Raw genomic sequence first — 15,262 nt, 5'->3', positions numbered from 1 at the left:
ACTACATCTAAGCAGACCGAGGCAGCTTGGAGTTCATGTAATTTATTATTAATAAATGGCATCATTATAAGTCGGGATTAAATGGCATTTTTAACACAATGGGTACAAAGAATGGACTTTAATGGGTTAAATAGATAATGTTTTCTTTCACTTAAAGCACATTCTGTGTATCCCCTGCCCTGAATATCCAATTTAATCCCAAATCATGATTGGGTGGTATTTTAAAAACATGTGCTATATGTTTTTCACATTGCCACAATACTCATCATGAGACCCAAATTAGGAGTGATGCATTGCGCAGTCCCAGCGAATTAAGTGCATCTTGACAACCGTTGAGGTAACACTAAAACAGATGTTATTTATAGAATACTTCATATTTTAGCACCAACCTATAACAGGTAGGCTTTAAATTACTTTTTAAAGGTATTGCTTTGTTATTAGCAGTGTCATATTGTAATATATATGTTTAAGTAATTGGAGTTGTGATGGAATATTTTATTAGGCAATGAAAGCAAGCAATGATAAAACTCCCCTTCTAAAGCTTAGTTACACCTATAAACTATTTATAAGCACTATGCATGTCCTTCACTGAAGTCCTGTTAAAACAAGCATTGGCAAAGCCAACAGTTTTGGCTTGTTATGCATATATTGACACATTTGTAGTAATTAATGACTATTCGGTTCACTATTCGGCTTCAGCCGAATTCTTCGGCCAACTATTCGGTATTCGGCCGAATGGTAAATGTACTATTCGGTACACCCCTAGTTATAACCTTTACACAGGACCGTATATTTTTATCACAGCTAACAGACTGGGCCTGAGGGTCATCCGCCAGAGTGTCCTGAATACTTTGAGCTTCCACAGTTTCAGAGTTAGTAACATTTAAAACATGTTGAACCCCTTAAACCGTACATCTTTTTTCAAACTTAATTTACGGGTTTTTATTTTCTTTAAAATATTTTGGAGCCCCACACATTCCTCATAACCCCCATCTGTTGTTGTGTCAAAGTGTTCTGTGTAGGGCTGACCTGTTTTCTTCACACGAGTCGTTGGTGGGACCGCAAAGGGCGTAAGCGCAACACTAGACCCTAAACAGAAACATAATTAAAAGAAAATTAGATGCATAATTACAAACTAAAAGCAAAAGCCTATTCCTTATAAACATACACCATCCTAAAGCCTAATACATGCTTCCTTTTGAAACATCCAAATCCCATGAAGACCTATAATAAAATACGCCCCAGATACCTTTATAAAACTTAAAGCTTCAAAAATATTTCGTTAGCAAACATAAATAACATACCATGCGTACTGTCCCCTGAATAGGTCCTTTTCAAAATCCCCTTAAAACGCTCTAAGGTCGGGCCTGTTTTTTTCACACGATCCGCTGCCTGGCCTCCAGAGGTAGCATGCGCTAAGTCTTTAGAGTTGTGCACAACACTAGGCCCTAAAAAATGACCATAACATAATTAAATACATATTTACAAAACAAGAAGCATGAGTCTGATTCCTTATAAACATACAAACTCATAAACCCCTGATACATGTTTCCTTCTAAATCATCCAAAACCCATTAAAAAAAAAAAAAAAACCTATAATAAACCTTAAAGCTCCAAGAATATTTTTGTTAGCAAACATAAATAACATACCGTGCGTATCTGTCTCCAAACGCTTCCTTTTCAAAATCCCCTCAAAACGCTCTAATGTCTGGCCTGTTTTTTTCACACGATTCGCTGCCTGGCCTCCAGAGGTAGCATTCGCTAAGCCTTTAGACTTGTGCACAACACTAGGCCCTAAAAAATGACCATAACATAATTAAATACATATTTACAAAACTAGAAGCATGAGTCTGATTCCTTATAAACATACAAACTCATAATCCCCTGATACATGTTTCCTTCTAAATCATCCAAAACCCATTAAAAATAAAAAATAAACCTATAATAAACCTTAAAGCTGAAAAACGTTTTCGTTAGCAAACATAAACAAAATACTGCGCGTATCTGTCTCCAAACGCTTCCTTTTGAGCTGTCCCTCAAAATGTTGTGCTCGGCCCACCAATTGGAAATCTATATAAAAAACATTATAACATAAATCCAAACTTACATAACACAGACACACGCACACACAATAAAATAAAAATATGTTATTACCTTTGCCACCCTCAACTATAGCATTGATATGCTTTCTCTTCTTTGAAGCCTTTTTGCCATAGGCATGGTCTACTGTAATGTTAATAGAAAAGCATATATTTTAATTCCTATGTGATTAGACCTTAAATCCTAATGCCCTAATGCTGCAGGTGTTCAAAAACAACACTGTAAAATATGATTTACAAAACGCCTTGTGTCTTTACACAGTATAACGGCCACACCACAACCCTATGCAAACTAAAAATGCCCTTTAAAAGTTGCACCAGCCCTTTTAAAACAAACCCATGTTAAACATTCATGGTTCTAGTACCGTTTAAAAAATCAGATTTCTGCTCCGCTTCGAAATTAAAGAGACATATTTTTCATAAAAGCCCATCAGCTTGTAACCCCAACTGATTCAACTTAAAAGGTTTCGTAGCCCATGTCCATTTATACATTGCTGTTCAATATTTATCCACGGTGTCCTGTTCAAAGAAAGAAATCAATATTATAGATTGGCTAGTCAAATACCTCTTCTTTTTTTTTTTTTACATAGCGCGTGTCACCAGACACATGTTAAACAACCTTATTTCTTCTAAAGTGTCGTATTGCTGCTGTTTTTTTTTGTTCACTCATTTCTAGAATAAAAATACATTTTATTTTTTTATTTTAATAGGCTCAAATAATCTTCTGTCCACCCTGGATTCAAAACTCTCAAATTCACGAGTCTAAAACATTTACTGCCTAGATCCTTTAGAAAAAAAAAAGCTCAAAGTCCTTTGCGCTCCTCCGCGGGTCTAACTAATCAATATTAGAGATTACCTATGCATATATCTTTTACCGAGCGCCAAAGCAACAAACACATGTTAAACAGTGAAATTACCTTCTAAAATGCAAACGTCCTGATCTTTTGATGCATCTAATATAAATAAAACACATAGTGTTGCTTTATTAATCGACCATAAGCTCCTATTCAGTCCCTAAATACAATTCTTTTGGTTTTACAGACCCTCGTATGTTTACATTGCCTTTTTTTTTTATTCACGGGACTCTTTTTCAAACAACTTAAACACCTTCCAATTGTAACATTAATTGAACACTTATGAAACAAAATACACATACCCTTACCTAATATTTTTTGGAAGTCAAATTCATCGTAAAAGGACGGTGCTTCGTATCTCTAAATAAAAGGAATCAATAATTATACACCTTAAAGCATTTTTAAACATAAAAAAAAAATGCACTTACTTCGTTTCCAAATTCCATGACCCCTTTATTTCAGGCGCAGAAGTGTAAACAAGAAAAGACCGCTTCCCAGTTACCGTTATTTTTTTTTTTAAACGTATTTTATTGATTTTGGTGAAAAGAAAAAAAAAAACGTGCAATACAACGAAAAATTAAGCAGTGATTCAAACAAGGGAGGGAATAGTACAGGGGGGAACAGGGAAGAGGGAAGGAACAAACAAAACAACAACAGTCTTCATGTTGTAGCAAACTTTTCAGTGGATGGATGGGTCAAGGCCAGCGACCCAGAGTCTCAGGAAGCAGGAGGGGTCGCATACAGGGGCTGTCCTTTCGGGCTGGGAGCAGGGGATTAGTGCCAGTGTGATGCTACGGGATTTCAGGGGGGCTTGTGGTCGGCGATGAAGTGTATGTCTCTGAGGAGGGCCTTCCATGATTCTAAGTTGCCGCTCTCAGTTTCGCCGCTTGACGTGATTCCTTCTTGCCAGGCCCTGGTTTCGGCTACCGTCCATCTCTCGAGTTCTTTGAGCCATCGTTCGTGCCTGGGGCCTGACGGCGTCTTCCAAGCCATAGCAATTGTTCTCTTAGCCAGGATGCATGAGATATCCATTAACCTGACAGCATGCTTGAACTTGCTAGGTCTGGGGTACTTTCCCAGAAGGCACTCGCCGGGAGTCCATTCGTACCTCGTCATTCCGGCGTCCATGCAAGTCTGTTTGGCTTTGGACCATAGTGTCATCGCCCTAGTGCAAGTCCAAAACATGTGGATCATATCCGCTTTATCGTTCCCACACCATGGGCATGCAGGGGAGGATGTCTTGTTGAAGGAGGCGACCCTATGTGGGGTCATGTATGTCCTATACAGGACGTTCAACTGAATCTGGCCGAATCTAGCATTCCTAGACACTTTTTTGGGAAATATTAACACTCTTTCCCATTCTTTGTCCGTAATCGGGGTCTCGAGGTCCGCTTCCCATTTCGCCCTCAGAGCTTCGCCTTTAGGGTTAGGTTTGTCGCATAGTCTGCTATAGAGCCTGGAGACTGGTCTCCAGCCATCCGAGAGGTCATGCATTTCTTGAAGTAGAGGGTCAAGGGAGGGTTCCTCCGGCCAGCCGTTCCATTGTTTCTTGGCAGTCTGCTTGAGGCGGTGGTACCAGAGGAACTGGCCCAGAGGTATTCCTTCGGTGGCCTTAAGAGATTCAAAGTCCCTGAATTCCCCTTCCTCGAACATGTCACCCCATGTGTATATGCCGGCTTCTTCCCACCTCCTTGCTGTGGAGAGGTCTGCATCCGTTCGGCAGGTATCTGCTAAGATGGGGTTATCCGGAGAGTATGGGTGTTGCACTCGCCTGATGTAGCAGGACCTGGCCCATATCCTCCTACCCAGGTCAATCACTTGTAAGGTGGTCAGGGATTGCCGTGTGGGGTGCCATAGGGTTTCCTTGGGGATCACGTTGTTCGAGGATTGCCTCAGTAGTTCCGTCTCGGCCGAAGGTTTGTCCGAGAGCCATTTCGTTATGTGACTTAACTGGGCGGCCAGGTAGTACAGCTGGAGATCCGGTAGCTTTATTCCACCCTCTTTATGTGGCAGGGAAAGGACGGATAGCGACAGTTTATGCCTGTGAGGGCCCCATAGGAAGTCCTTGATGATAGCCTCCAGTTTCTTGAAGAAGGGCGGTCGGACATAATGGCAAATATTCACGAAGAAGTATAGGAAACGGGGGAGTACGATCATCTTGACTATCGCTGCTCTGCCCACCATGGCCAATGGGAGCTTGGGCCAGAATTTTATAGAGCGTTGAAGACTCGTAATGGCGACCTCAGTGTTATGTTCGTGCGTGAATAGCGGGGTGTGGCTCACGTTGATCCCCAGGTACCGGAACTTGACCAGTTGCCAACCTATTCCTATCACTTGGAGATCGCTTTCTGATGTGTTTCGTAGGCCCGCCAGGGGGAATGCGGAGGACTTGCTTCTGCTGAATCGGATCCCCGCGTACTTCGCGTAATTGTCTAGCACCTCCAGTGCTGTCGGTGCATTAACTTCGGGGTTTCTTAGGTATAGGAGAACGTCGTCTGCGTATAGAGATATTATGTGGTGTACATTGCCCACCATGATGCCAGCGTCGAAGAGCTGCTGCCTGAAGTATAGTGCGATCGGCTCCAGGCCCAGTATGTACAGCATGGGCGATAGCGGGCACCCCTGTCTTGTTCCCCTTTGTATTTCCCAGGCTGCTGATACCATTCTTCCCGTTTTCACTCTTGCCATTGGGGAATTATAGAGGACCTCGATCCACCTGATGAAGCCCCCTCCGAAGCCGAATCTTCTCAAGACCTCCCTGATCCATTCCCAATATATGGAGTCGAAGGCCTTGATAGCGTCGAGGGACAACACCGCCAGGTCTTCATCTCTCTCGTATGTTTCGCCCATTACATGTTGTAGCCTCCTAAGGTTAGCTGTGGTGTTGCGCCCAGGCACAAATCCGTTCTGGTCCTCATGGACGATGGATCCCACCACTCTGGCCAGTTTGCGGGCTAATATGGATGTGAGAATCTTGGCATCATAGTTTAGCATGGCCAGATGGCGGTAGGACTCACAGTCGGTGGGTGATTTGTGCGGCTTGAGCATGGGAATGATTATGGTCTCTTAACTGGGGTGAGGATGGACTCGTACGTTTTGTAAAACTCAGGTGGGAGGCCGTCGCTGCCAGGGGCTTTGCTGTTAGAGAGGGACCTGATTGCCCCTTGCACGTCCGCAAGAGTGATCTCCATCTCCAGTTCATCTCTCTGCTCGGGTGAAATACGGGGGAGTTCTATCTCCTCAAGTGTGTCTATAATGTCTTCAGTAGGAATTTGTGCCTCGTGGGCATACAGTTTAGTGTAGAATCTGGCAAAGGCGTCATTGATGCCCAGCTGAGTCGTGTGGGATGTCCCATCGGCATCCCGTATCTCCATTGGGAGGTGTTTGGGGTGTTCCCGCTTGAGCCAGGCCAGTAACCTCCCTGGTTTGTCCGATTCCTTGTGGGATCTGATGGTGTGTGGTGAAATCGAATTTCTCCAGTCTTTCCCAAGCTTGTTGACATTCTGCCCGGGCTTCCTTCAATTTGTTCTCGGCCACTGTGGAGCTGTCATGGGTAGACTCTAGTCGGGAGATCTCTGCTTCTTGTGCTTCAAGCGTTATCTTCAATTGCCTGCGAATTCCGCCGGCTCTCGATATAATTTCTCCTCTGGTCACCACCTTCATAGCTTCCCATAATGTGCTCCAGGAGGATACCGACCCCATGTTGATTTCCAGGTAGTTTTCTAACTTTTCGGCCAGGTTTTCCCTGAACTCGGGGTCTTCAAGTGCCGCAGTCGGCATCCTCCACATAGGGATCGGGGGTCTGGGGCCCCTCAGCTGCCATAGCATGGTCAGTGGGGAATGGTCGGAGATCGTCCTTGTTGATAAACAGGTAGTCGATTCTTGTGTGGACTCCGTGTGGAGCTGAGTAATGGGAGTAAGTCCTATCGGCCGGGTGGTGTTCCCTCCAGATATCCACCAGATTGAGCTGCTCCAGAGTTTCCTTCAGGGCCAGGGGTGCGGGGTTGCTCGGGTGGGGGGGAGGCAGCGAACTGTCCATGCTTGCGTCAACAACGCAGTTGAAGTCGCCTCCCCATATAAAGGTGCAGTCCCGGTGCTGAGTCAGCTTTGTGATCATTGTGGTGAGGTACGCCGGTATCCCGTGATGTGGGAAGTATGAGTTGACCAGGCAGACCGGGGTCTGTTCCATTGTGCCCCAAATCACTACGTATCTCCCTTCTTTGTCTTGTTCACACCCCTCCATCTGGAAGGGCACATCTGGGCTTATCCATATTAGCACCCCTCTCGCGTATTTAGAGTAGGGGGACCCTCTCACAGTCCCGGCCCATCGGTCTGCAATCTTGGACATGGCCTCTGTCGTGAGGTGGGTTTCTTGAAGGAGTGCAATCGAGACTTTCTTCCTTTTAAGGTAGGACTGTATACGATTACGTCTGAGGTTGAGCCCATACCCCTCACGTTCCATGTCATCAAGGTGAGCTGTGCCGCTATCGGGTCTGAGTTTCGGATCTGATGCGGGACACCGTCCCCGGAGTCCGGCTCTGCTGTAATCCGCAGTAAGTAGGCTGCGAGGGGGATACCACTGGTTTCCGATCTACCGGGTCAAGTCCTGGACCCATCTCGATTGGCGAAAGAAGCATGAAGACTGTACAACTAGTGAAACTAATAAAAAAACTCAAACTGGTGCGCCCAGCGACTACAACATCGTCGCGGTGCTGAGGCGCTCTCGAGCCGTCGGAGCCCATCCGGGAGTCGGGCGCGAGCTGGGTCAGGCGGGTGCCTGGACCGGGTGAATTCTACGCTGGGGGTGGGGCAAGGGCCTGGCGGCGGAGCCGAGCGAGGCCGTTTCCAAATAATAAACTGAAGTTGGATTACCTTCTGTGTTCCGGCGTCGTATGTGGTGGTTCTTACTCTTGCTTGGGGGTCGCTTGTGGGATCCGAGGGGGTTAGGCCTCAGTCTGTGAGTTGTCCTTGCCATCGGCCAGGTTTTTCGGCCTTTTGTCTTCGAGATTTTGGTTTTCGAGATTTTGGTATTCGGTATTATCACTATGAACCGTTGGCTGCTTCTGGGTTATCGAGGAACACCACTCTCTCCTTATAGATGACCCTGAGGCGTGACGGGTATAGTAGTCTGTATTTTAGGTTCAGTTGGCGGAGCCTAGCTTTTATCGGGACAAATGAATTCCTCTCTCTTTGCACCTTCTGCGTATAGTCCGGGTAGATGGAGATTTTGGAGTCCCCTCTTTCGATGGGGCCACCTTCCCTGGATCGCCTTAAGAAAGTTTCTCTGTCCTGAAAGTTCAGTATCTTAGCAATTATAGGTCTGGGGTGCGATCCAGTTTGCCGGCCCCAATTTCTTGCAGCAGAAGGGTTTCGACGAAGGATGTGGTGTTTGCCCCCTCGTTCCCCTCCGGGACACCCAGGATCCTGATGTTGCCCCGTCTGGCCCGGCCTTTGGCCTCTTCCGCCCTTTCCTCCAGGAAGGCGACTTTCCTCCTCAGGAGGGCGACTTCTGACTTCATAGCTGTGGTGGCCGTAGATGTTTCCTCTGTTGACTGTTCGACGGTTGTGACCCTCTCAGCTAAGTTGCGAGCATCCTGGCAAATTAGTTGAATGTCTATTTTGAATTCGTCGATCTTAGAGTCTATATGCGTTTTTAGTGAAGCTATGGCATCAAGTATCTGAGAGTGGTTATCGGTGGCCACCCCCTCGCCCGCCTGGGTGACTTCAGAGGCTTGAGTGGGGGTCTTCACCTTGGTGGAAACAAAGGAGTCCATGGTGGTGGCTCTGGTCTTGTTGTGGATGTCCTGGGCCTCAAAAGTTAGGTAGCTTGCGGGGTTGCTAACGAGGCCCTCTTCTTAAGCTGGACTTCGGGCCGTGGGCTGTATTTAGCCAGCCCCCATGTCTGGGTGTGCGGCCCCCGGAGGCGGATATCACAAGAGTAGGGGTAAGCGGGAGGCCCCTTACTCAGTTGATGCGAGATCTCACGCACCTTGTCTTGTGGGGCTGGATCAGTGGAGTGACCCGAGCCAGGCCAGTCCTCTGTTGGTGTCAGACGGGCGGCACCCGGGGGGGTCGTTCTCCTTGTCGGGCTTCCGCTTCACCCCACCTACCCAAACATATGGTCAACTGTGTATACTAGCGCAGACTCCAAGAGCACCGTCTACCTCTCTCCAGAGTTCCTTCTCTATATATACACCACACTCCGCCCCTATGGGAGGGCACATAACTACATCACCCCCACAACGCCCCCCGGCCTGCCCCCTGATATCACAACTTCATGTCTACATCATCTCCCCAGAGCCCTGGACCTTGACACCCTCGGGCTGTCACCATTCCTGCTGGACCACGCCTAACCCAAAATATTACCTCATCCACAACATCACCACCGGGAAACGCCCTTATCTACGCCTGCACGCCCCCAAACATAACGCATGACGTCACTATTAGGTTAGGCCTTAGGGGAAACTTCAGGGACACGCCCGTGATGTCACCATCCCTGCTGGACCACGCCTAGCACCCAAAATATTACCTCACCCACGACATCACTACTGGGAAATGCCCTTTCCTACACCTGCACTGCCCCCAACACAACGCATGACGTCACTAGGAACATCCCGTAAGGAGGGACCTGCGTTACCATGGACACCCCAGAGAGGCGGGACTTCCGGTAGGGGCGTGGTTACTGCCTGTCAGTTGATGAAAGGTACAGTTTAGCACTACTCCCAATCATTGTCGCAGCTGTATGGAAATACATCCCGCCTCTAGCATTGCTGCCCGGGTAGCAGCTGCATGGGAATACATCCTGCCTCTAGCATTGCTGCATGGGTCGCAGCTGCATGGGAATAAATCCTGCCCCTAGCATTGCTGCCTGGGTCGCAGCTGCATGTGAATACATCCTGCCTCTAGTATTGCTGCCTGGGAGGCAGCTGCATGGGAATACATCCTGCCTCTAGCATTGCTGCCTGGGTTGAAGCTGCATGGGAATACATCCTGCCTCTAGCATTGCTGCCTGGATCGCAGCTGCATGGGAATACATCCTGCCTCTAGCATTGCTGCCTGGATCGCAGTTGCATGGGAATACATCCTGCCTTTAGCATTGCTGCCTGGGTAGAAGCTCCATGGGAATACATCCCGTCTCTAGCATTGCTACCTGGGTCGCAGCTGCATGGGAATACATCCCACCTCTACCATTTCTGCCTGGGTCACAGCTGCATGGGAATACATCCCGCCTCTAGCATCGCTGCCCGTGTCGCAGCTGTATGGGAATACATCCTGCCTCTAGTATTGCTGCCTGGGTCGCAGCTGCATAGAAATACATCCCGCGTCTAGCATTGCTGCCTGGGTCACAGCTCTATGGAAATACATCCCGCCTCCAGCATTGCTATCTGGGTCACAGATGCATGGAAATATATCCCGCCTCTAGCATTGCTGCCTGGGTCTCAGCTGCATGGGAATACATCCCGCCTCTGGCATTGCTGCCTGGGTCGCAGCAGCATGGAAATACATCCCGCGGGAATACATCCCACCTCTAGCATTGCTATCTGGGTCACAGCTGCATGGGAATACATCCTGCCTCTAGCATTGCTGCCTGGGTCGCAGCTGCATGGAAATACATCCTGCCTCTAGCATCGCTGCCTGGGTCGCAGCTGCATGGGAATACATCCTGCCACTAGCATCGCTGCCTGGGTCGCAGCTGCATAGGAATACATCCTGCCTCTAGCATCGCTGCCTGGGTCGCAGCTGCATGGGAATACATCCTGCCTCTAGCATTGCTGCCTGGGACGCAGCTGCATGGGAATACATCCTGCCTCTAGCATCGCTGCCTGGGTCGCAGAAGCATGGGAATACATCCTGCCTCTAGCACTTCTGCCCGGGTTGCAGCTGCATGGGAATACATCACGCCTCTAGCATTGCTGCCCGGGTCACAGATGCATGGAAATATATCCCGCCTCTAGCATTGCTGCCTGGGTCTCAGCTGCATGGGAATACATCCCGCCTCTGGCATTGCTGCCTGGGTCGCAGCTCTATGGAAATACATTCCGCCTCTAGCATTGCTATCTGGGTCGCAGATGCATGGAAATATATCCCGCCTCTAGCATTGCTGCCTGGGTCACAGCTGCATGGGAATACATCCTGCCTCTAGCATTGCTGCCTGGGTCGCAGCTGCATGGAAATACATCCTGCCTCTAGCATCGCTGCCTGGGTCGCAGCTGCATGGGAATACATCCTGCCACTAGCATCGCTGCCTGGGTCGCAGCTGCATGGGAATACATCCTGCCTCTAGCATCGCTGCCTGGGTCGCAGCTGCATGGGAATACATCCTGCCTCTAGCATTGCTGCCTGGGACGCAGCTGCATGGGAATACATCCTGCCTCTAGCATCGCTGCCTGGGTCGCAGAAGCATGGGAATACATCCTGCCTCTAGCTCTTCTGCCCGGGTTGCAGCTGCATGGGAATACATCACGCCTCTAGCATTGCTGCCCGGGTCGCAGCTGTATGGGAATTCATCCTGCCTCTAGTATTGCTGCCTGGGTCGCAGCTGCATGGGAATACATCCCGTGGGAATACATCCCGCCTCTAGCATTGCTATCTGGGTCACAGCTGCATGGGAATACATCCTGCCTCTAGCATTGCTGCCTGGGTCGCAGCTGCATGGAAATACATCCCGCCTCTAGCATTGCTGCCTGGGTCTCAGCTGCATGGGAATACATCCCGCCTCTGGCATTGCTGCCTGGGTCGCAGCTGCATGGGAATACATCCTGCCTCTAGCATCGCTGCCTGGGTCGCAGCTGCATGGGAATACATCCTGCCTCTAGCATTGCTGCCTGGGACGCAGCTGCATGGGAATACATCCTGCCTCTAGCATCGCTGCCTGGGTCGCAGAAGCATGGGAATACATCCTGCCTCTAGCACTGCTGTCCGGGATGCAGCTGCCTGGGAATACATCCTGCCTCTAGCATTGCTGCCCGGGTCGCAGCTGCTTGGGAATAAATCCTGCCTCTAGCACTGCTGCCCGGGTCGCAGCTGCATGGGAATACATCACGCATCTAGCATTGCTGCCTGGGTCACAGCTCTATGGAAATACATCCCGCCTCTAGCATTGCTATCTGGGTCGCAGATGCATGGAAATATATCCCGCCTCTAGCATTGCTGCCTGGGTCTCAGCTGCATGGGAATACATCCCGCCTCTGGCATTGCTGCCTGGGTCGCAGCAGCATGGAAATACATCCTGCCTCTAGCATTGCTGCCTTGGTCCCAGCTGCATGGGAATACATCCTGCCTCTAACATTGCTGCCCGGGTCGCAGCTGTATGGGAATACATCCTGCCTCTAGTATTGCTGCCTGGGTCGCAGCTGCATGGAAATACATCCCGCTTCTAGCAATGCTGCCTGGGTCACAGCTCTATGGAAATACATCCCGCCTCTAGCATTGCTATCTGGGTCGCAGATGCATGGAAATATATCCTGCCTCCATCATTGCTGCCTGGGTCTTGGCTGCATGGGAATACATCCCGCCTCTGGCATTGCTGCCTGGGTCGCAGCAGCATGGAAATACATCCTGCCTCTAGCATTGCTGCCCAGGTCGCAGCTGCATGGGAATACATCCCGTGGGAATACATCCCGCCTCTAGCATTGCTATCTGGGTCACAGCTGCATGGGAATACATCCTGCCTCTAGCATTGCTGCCTGGGTCGCAGCTGCATGGAAATACATCCCGCCTCTAGCATTGCTGCCTGGGTCTCAGCTGCATGGGAATACATCCCGCCTCTGGCATTGCTGCCTGGGTCGCAGCTGCATGGGAATACATCCTGCCTCTAGCATCGCTGCCTGGGTCGCAGCTGCATGGGAATACATCCTGCCTCTAGCATTGCTGCCTGGGACGCAGCTGCATGGGAATACATCCTGCCTCTAGCATCGCTACCTGGGTCGCAGAAGCATGGGAATACATCCTGCCTCTAGCACTGCTGTCCGGGATGCAGCTGCCTGGGAATACATCCTGCCTCTAGCATTGCTGCCCGGGACGCAGCTGCTTGGGAATAAATCCTGCCTCTAGCACTGCTGCCCGGGTCGCAGCTGCATGGGAATACATCACGCCTCTAGCATTGCTATCTGGGTCGCAGCTGCATGGGAATACATCCCGCCTCTAGCATAGCTGCCTGGGTCGCAGCTGCATGGGAATACATCCCGCCTCTGGCATTGCTGCCTGGGTCGCAGCAGCATGGAAATACATCCTGCCTCTAGCATTGCTGCCTGGGTCGCAGCTGCATGGGAATACATCCTGCCTCTAACATTGCTGCCCGGGTCGCAGCTGTATGGGAATACATCCTGCCTCTAGTATTGCTGCCTGGGTCTCAGCTGCATGGGAATACATCCCGCCTCTGGCATTGCTGCCTGGGTCGCAGCAGCATGGAAATACATCCTGCCTCTAGCATTGCTGCCCGGGTCGCAGTTGCATGGGAATACATCCCGCGGGAATACATCCCGCCTCTAGCATTGCTATCTGGGTCACAGCTGCATGGGAATACATCCTGCCTCTAGCATTGCTGCCTGGGTCGCAGCTGCATGGAAATACATCCTGCCTCTAGCATCGCTGCCTGGGTCGCAGCTGCATGGGAATACATCCTGCCTCTAGCATCGCTGCCTGGGTCGCAGCTGCATGGGAATACATCCTGCCTCTAGCATCGCTGCCTGGGACGCAGCTGCATGGGAATACATCCTGCCTCTAGCATCGCTGCCTGGGTCGCAGAAGCATGGGAATACATCCTGCCTCTAGCACTGCTGCCCGGGTCGCAGCTGCATGGGAATACATCACGCCTCTAGCATTGCTGCCCGGGTCGCAGCTGTATGCGAATACATCCTGCCTCTAGTATTGCTGCCTGGGTCGCAGCTGCATGGAAATACATCCCGCATCTAGCATTGCTGCCTGGGTCACAGCTCTATGGAAATACATCCCGCCTCTAGCATTGCTATCTGGGTCGCAGATGCATGGAAATATATCCCGCCTCTAGCATTGCTGCCTGGGTCTCAGCTGCATGGGAATACATCCCGCCTCTGGCATTGCTGCCTGGGTCGCAGCAGCATGGAAATACATCCTGCCTCTAGCATTGCTGCCTTGGTCCCAGCTGCATGGGAATACATCCTGCCTCTAACATTGCTGCCCGGGTCGCAGCTGTATGGCAATACATCCTGCCTCTAGTATTGCTGCCTGGGTCGCAGCTGCATGGAAATACATCCCGCTTCTAGCAATGCTGCCTGGGTCACAGCTCTATGGAAATACATCCCGCCTCTAGCATTGCTATCTGGGTCGCAGATGCATGGAAATATATCCTGCCTCCATCATTGCTGCCTGGGTCTTGGCTGCATGGGAATACATCCCGCCTCTGGCATTGCTGCCTGGGTCGCAGCAGCATGGAAATACATCCTGCCTCTAGCATTGCTGCCCAGGTCGCAGCTGCATGGGAATACATCCCGTGGGAATACATCCCGCCTCTAGCATTGCTATCTGGGTCACAGCTGCATGGGAATACATCCTGCCTCTAGCATTGCTGCCTGGGTCGCAGCTGCATGGAAATACATCCTGCCTCTAGCATCGCTGCCTGGGTCGCAGCTGCATGGGAATACATCCTGCCACTAGCATCGCTGCCTGGGTCGCAGCTGCATGGGAATACATCCTGCCTCTAGCATCGCTGCCTGGGTCGCAGCTGCATGGGAATACATCCTGCCTCTAGCATTACTGCCTGGGACGCAGCTGCATGGGAATACATCCTGCCTCTAGCATCGCTGCCTGGGTCGCAGAAGCATGGGAATACATCCTGCCTCTAGCACTGCTGTCCGGGATGCAGCTGCTTGGGAATACATCCTGCCTCTAGCATTGCTGCCCGGGACGCAGCTGCTTGGGAATAAATCCTGCCTCTAGCACTGCTGCCCGGGTCGCAGCTGCATGGGAATACATCACGCCTCTAGCATTGCTGCCTGGGTCGCAGCTGCATGGGAATACATCCCGCCTCTAGCATAGCTGCCTGGGTCGCAGCTGCATGGGAATACATCCCGCCTCTGGCATTGCTGCCTGGGTCACAGCTGCATGGGAATACATCCTGCCTCTAGCATTGCTGCCTGGGGAGCAGCTGCATGGGAATACATCCTGCCTCTAGCATTGCTGCCTGGGAATGCATCCTGCCTCTAGCATTGCTGCCTGGGTTGCAGCTGCATGGGAATACATCCCGCCTCTAGCATTGCTGCCTGGGAATGCATCCCGCCTCTGGCATTGCTGCCTGGGTTGCAGCTGCATGGGAATACATCCCGCCTCTTG

Source organism: Ambystoma mexicanum, chromosome 13 (genome assembly GCF_040938575.1).
Source record: "Ambystoma mexicanum isolate Mex_15411 chromosome 13, UKY_AmexF1_1, whole genome shotgun sequence".
Classification (NCBI taxonomy): domain Eukaryota; kingdom Metazoa; phylum Chordata; class Amphibia; order Caudata; family Ambystomatidae; genus Ambystoma; species Ambystoma mexicanum.
This window is presented reverse-complemented; position numbering follows the sequence as displayed.